At 41.9% G+C, this 6,180-nt stretch overlaps 1 pseudogene; it reads right to left on the bottom strand.

Annotated features, from left to right (window-relative positions):
- Window positions 1-3,826: 3,826 nt before the first annotated feature.
- LOC147451414 (uncharacterized) lies at window positions 3,827-4,745 on the bottom strand (annotated as a pseudogene).
- Window positions 4,746-6,180: the final 1,435 nt, after the last annotated feature.

The raw sequence follows: 6,180 nt of genomic DNA, 5'->3' as shown, positions 1-6,180 counted from the left end.
AATAAGGTCAAGGGTATGTGGCATGCATGCATGCATCATGGGGAGCTCACTCTTGGAGGTATTCAAAAGAATCATCCAAAGAGGGACCTCACAAGGACCTTGTGCAGTGGAAAAAATTGTCAGTTTTGCTGAATTTTTAAAGATCACATGCTCTCCGAATTTGGAAAGGTGATACAAACAAAAGTTGTAGCTCGTGAGCTGAAATTTCACCTCAAAGTTTTTCATATTTTTTTGAGCTACGAGCTGTGAGCTATGATTTTATTGGTAAACCCCAGTTTGCCCATGCTATGCAGCCACACTCCCTCTTCCACTTTATCATTTTCCTCTTTCACACACACTCCTCCCTCTCCTTCCCACTCCCAAACCTGCAACTCCCATGTCCTAAATCACCCTCTTCACCATTGCCACATCTCTCACACCTCCATAGCCTTCATCCTCCATTTCTACACCCTATGTGTCCCCCTTTCTCTCTACATATATGTCCATATTACCATACTCTCTTCAACTTCGTAAAGAACTTCTCTAACTTTTCTCATCATATATCTCACCATTTGGTGAATGATTTTGTAAATATTTTTTAGTGATAATTACTAACCACTAATATTATTGTAAAATGCATCCTCTACTAGAGTAGGCACTCCCAAATTACTCACTCAATCCTCTCTCCTATCATCCTCAATAATTCTCTTCCCTTGAGACCACATCCATGTGACTCAAAGGACAAGAGAGACCCACCCTCATTATAAATAAATAAACAAATGCATAATCTTTTATTCCTTCAAATAAACTTGATTAGGCCTAATCCTAATCGGGGCTTCTAAAACCTATAAATAGAGCCCTTCTCTCCCTTGTAAATCATCACATGATCACACTACACCACACCATTTTCAACACATTACACACCACTCTTCAAGCCTAGTTGTGTAGAGTGTGTGCATTGTGTGTGCTCTATTCCATCACTACACATAGGTGCATGGAGAAGCTTGAAGTTAGTTATTCTATCTAGAGGAGTGGAGTGACGCTATACTCTGCAATCACACTTGTAGCCTACTCTTGTCCATAAATAAGATTCATAGTTTTGGGTGCAATTGTATGCTGCAACTACGACTCTTCTCTCCAAATTGACTTGATAAGTTGGCTCATCAGGTGGTTGAAGGTATATTGTCCTTGAAGTTTGTTGTGCCATTTCATGCTTGGTGGTTTGAGGGCTTGTTGAATTGTTTGCCTAAAAGGTAAATTGTAAGAGGGTGCTCGGTGAGAGGGCTCCCGTGACCCTAAGACAATTTGTGTATTGGCAACAAGGTCAAGTGTTGTGTTGTCTCTCTATTTATCATCAAGCTTTGTGTGCATCTAGTCTTTAAGGCTAAGACTGAGTTGCTCAAGTTGATTTGTGCTCTTTACCTCTCTCTGGCGTGGTGAATTTTTGTGTTTGGTGTGTGTGGCTATCTTGCATTCCCCTCTCTTTGTGCATTTGAGTACAAGGAGATATCACGTGCGTCCTAGTTCGCATCTACAACTAGGTGGTGCCCCTTTTCTTGTTTGGTTTCTGGTTGTGGGTTGTTGTTGTCTCTGATTGTGCTTGCCCCAACCCCAATTGAGCAGCACGAGAGCCTCGAAGGGTGTTTAGAGGCCTCTCTTCTTGTTGCCCGCCCCGTACTGCCTCAGTATAAAGGCTCTTTAGGTACTCTGTATCTTTGAAAGAGTCTAGAATACCTCGCAAAGGTAGTCTTGAAAGTACCATGCGATTTTAAATGGGTTCTCTAGGTACTTTGGAGGTAGAAAAAGCTCATAGAGTTCCTTTCAAAGGTATTCATGGAAGTACCATGACAGTAAAGAGGCTCTTTAGGCACTTTGGATCTTTGAAAGAGTCTAGAATGCCTTGCAAATTTAGTCTTGAAAGTACCTTAGAGTTCTTTTCAAAGGTAGTCGTGGAAGTACCATGACAGTAAAGAGGTTGTCTAGGTACTTTGGAGGCAAAAAAAGTCATTAAATACCTCATAGAGCTTTTACTTTGGAAAAAATTGAGCCTCTGATGGGTTTTATTTTTCCTTGCCTAGGGAGAGCTTTACAGGAGGTTCCAAATGCAATATCCACACATGAAGATCTCACTCAATTGAAACCTTGGTTTATTTGTAAGTTGAAGGATTGTTACACGTGCTGCTGTATTGCTCATATTCAGATGATATATCTCAAGGAAGCATTCAACCACATGAGACACAGTAAGACAGGCATGCATGGCAATGGGTGTGGCTGCAAGTGTGCTATGTGCTTGCCAAAAGATGCTCAAAGTAAGTGTGAAGTTGCCATGTAGACATACACTAGCATAAGCACATTGACTGAAAGTGTGTTATGTGCAAAACCAATGGACTCCGCATTTCATAAGTTGCCTTGCTTGAAGGGAGAATGCCCTCAATATGGGTCAAAGAGATTAATGCTTTGTCCAAACGAAACACTTGAAAATGCAGTCCAAATTTCTGTTAAGGTATTTGAAGACGTTGCCTCAACCCATTCTGAAGGCAAGAAGCAAAAGAATCTTCTGGTGAAGGAAATGGGATGCAAGGATTTCACATCTTTTCTTCAAAACAATGTGACCACTTACATCCGACACAATTTTATTGCCTGGTGGAAATCTCAGCAGTTCAAACATTGCCTTCATAGGTTTCCTAGAGATACAATGGTCTATGTTATTGACTTTGTGGAAAACTACTCATTTAAGGAGAAAAATGAAATCCAGTCAATGCATTAGTACACTTCACAAACCACCATCTTGGTGCACATTAAATACATTCGCGATGAGAAAGACCAGGTGTTAAAATATACACATTTTTACAATTTTGATGACAAAGATCATGGCACGCTCCTTGTGCAACATTGCTTGCAACTGCATAGTGTTTGGCTTCAAAATCGGGGATTCAACTTCTTGAAGCGTCACTGGGTGTGGTTAGATGGATGTGCTACTCAATTCAAGTCATCTAGACCGTTCTTCTTTGTGTCAAGGTCTGCCAGGTTTTATTCCACCTCTGATGAAAAGTTTCCAAAAATTTGCTTCTGCCCAGCATTGAATGTGGGTCATTGTTTTACGTACTACGGTTTGACTCGCATTGAAATGCTGTGGAGTTTCTTCCCTTGGGCCACGGAAAAGGCGAGCATGATGGGGTAGGGGTAGTTGTTAAGAGGGCTTTAACACATGAGTAGTTAAAGCCTGATGCATGGCACATGAAGTGTGCCAAGGATGTTGTTGGCTTCTTGAAGCATAAATTTAATGATGAAAGTGGTCACATAGGGGTGAATTGTATTTTTCGGGAGGTCCAAGAAACTAAGGTGACAAGGGAGAAGAAGTGGAATTGCAAGCGAGTTGAAGGCTCACGATCAATACACTGCATCAGTGGATACTCCAAGAGTGAAAAGAGTGCACTCCGTGCAAAATTCTCTCTTGTTTTTGTGAATTTTGTATGTCCTAGCGTTGGAGGCGATGCTTGAACGACACACATGTTGAGAATTGGGAGTATCTAACCCTTGAGGCATTGGATGGTGACAATGTAGAAAGTGAGAATCTCAACGATGACGAAGGTTCAGATCTACCAATGTATGGTGGGAACCATGACACAATCAGTGATTCTCTATGCATAGGTGATACCTTTTCCACCACTGCCAATGAAGATGGAGCAGACTTCTACCTTTTGAGGTGATCAGAGGAGAAATACAAAATAGCAAGAGCCTTGAGTGATTCCTAGGGAAACATGCTTTTTGCACGGAGCTATTTGGTTGAGGGGTACTATTACGAGCTAGTGGAAGGTGTTGAGCATATCTAGTACATGCCTGCTAGTCAACCAAAAGTGCTTATGGCATCACACTTGGTTGTCACTTTCTTTACCTTGTGCAAAGGATTGTGAGCAACCTTGAAGACCTTTGCCACCAACTTTGGGGAGACGTCCTTTTCCTCCATGATATAGCCATCATTCTCCCTAAGGTGGAAAATATGCGGCTCTGCAAACTCATTCTTCTCCCAAAGTGCCCATGGTAAACATGCATACTCATAAAGGCCAACCCGGCGCAGCCATACCTCTGTATCACGATCATGAACGTCGAATATCTCGTCAAACTCCATCTCCTCCACAGCATCGTCTCCACCGGATTCTGCCCCCTCACTTTCCTCCACACTCTAAATACTTCCTCTGTGGGGGCGTAACAGCTCCGCCATGGCCATCTTCATTGAACAGGTTTGTGTCATCTCCTCCTCACCTAGCTCCTGCTGTTTAGGTGCTGCAGATTTTTTGAAGCTTTCAAAAGACATGGCGTCGAAGGTGATAGTAAACTCACGCACAATGGTAAAAATTCTTTTGGCAAAGAACGCAGGATACTTGCATGCAAAATGAGTGTGGCCTGTCACCTCAAATTGTGTGTTGACCACCCCATGATGGTCCTTATTCTTAAATTGCGTGTTAATACCCCGCACATGTGTTGATTGGACCACTCACTTCAAGGGAATCTCCCTTAAAAACATTCCACATCATAAACTGGTGACTTCCTTGATGACATAACCCCTGGACAATGCCACACAATGCAATTCCGCTGCGGATTTTCTCCAGTACCACACTTTTGTCAAAACCAAATCCGACCACATTCTTCAACATGAACCCACTGTTGGAAACTGTATGGCTGTTAGTGTTCCCCAAAGAGTCTTCCTTGAACTCCAACACTGGTTGTGCCCATTTCACTCCAATTTCCTCAGCCTTTTTTACCATCCATCTTGTAATCTCTGGAATCTTGCCATAAAATTTCTTCATCCTAAAGCCATTGATTGGTTTCACAACAGGTGTACCAAAAACATCCCTCAATCTGAATGTTCCTTGGCCTAATTCTTCTACAATTTCATAAGGCCCAAAGTACCTTAACTTCAGTTTTCCTGGGTGTGGTCCCAACTTGGAATTTTACAACATCACCCAATCTCCATCTTGAAAAATTTTGAATTTCACCTGAGTGGACATCCATGCTTGTCTCCTCTTCTGCCTAACTTCCACCAAGTAGGCACTCTGAATTCTATCCTCTTCCAATTTATGCATCTCCTTCTGTCTATGGGAAATTGATACCTCCAGACTCAAATTATGCTTAATTGACAACCGCAAGCTTGGAATTACATATTCCATTGGCACCACAACTTCAATTCAAAACACCAATCTGAAAGGTGTCATTCCAGTCGCCGCCTTAAAAGCCGTCCGAAAAGCCCATAGTGCTGAATCCAGCTTATCATCCCAATTTGATTTGTTTTCTGACACAGTCTTGTTCATAATTTTCACGCACCTTATTGGAGCTTTTCGCCAGTCCATTTGCTTGCGACTGAATCTGAATTGAAATCTGCATTTGAGTCTGAATCACATTCGACATCTTCAAAAATTTGACTTGCTTTATCAACTGAAAATTTGCCCTCAATATCTCTTCATATCCATCTATATGAAACTGTCACAATATGGAATGCCACCTCCAACTTCCAATATGAATATCATCGTCCTCAATCTCCTCCGTTATGCTGTTGTCATCTTCTGGTCCTTGCTGTTGCAATTTTTGCTTGGCTCTTTTGAAATCCTCTTTTGACATTTGCTTTGAAGTCCGCTTGAAATGACAAAATTTCGCCATGATATCCGCATTAGCATGCACATCCTCCATTTGTTGATGACAACTATCCTCTTCAAATGTATGTGAACTCCCAATGAGCATGACACTTCGATCAGTCAAAAAGGAATAATCCTCCTGTGCTTCATGGACGCACTTCCGTGGTAGGATAGAGGTAACCAAGGTTTCTGCCCGGCTCTGTTCCCTGACCTCATGTTGCTCCTCCTTACCTTGCTGCCATTTATCCTGCTGATATTGATGATCCTCCACATGGTCTTCTTTTCGACTTCCCACTTGCATTTGCTGAGCTACCACCCATTGATTTTCTGATCCAAAATCCTGTGTACATTGTTGGGATACAATTGCTACAAGATTTGCTAACTGCATATTTACATTAGTGGATCTTCGTGGTGACAATTCCTCCAAAACTAAGTTGCTCATTGTTGTTGCTGCAAATTCCTCCTGAGTACATCTGACTTTTGAAACTTTTTCTTGCTTTGACTCTAATCTCTCACATGCTTCCTGCAATTTTCTCACCTCCTTCCTGCTGGAACATAATGTCCTCCTCTT

The sequence above is a fragment of the Adiantum capillus-veneris genome, chromosome 9 (genome assembly GCF_014529385.1).
Source record: "Adiantum capillus-veneris isolate H3 chromosome 9, ASM1452938v2, whole genome shotgun sequence".
Taxonomy (NCBI): Eukaryota; Viridiplantae; Streptophyta; class Polypodiopsida; order Polypodiales; family Pteridaceae; genus Adiantum; species Adiantum capillus-veneris.
The sequence above is the reverse complement of the archived record's forward strand: the minus strand, read 5'-3'. Positions and strand labels throughout refer to the sequence as shown.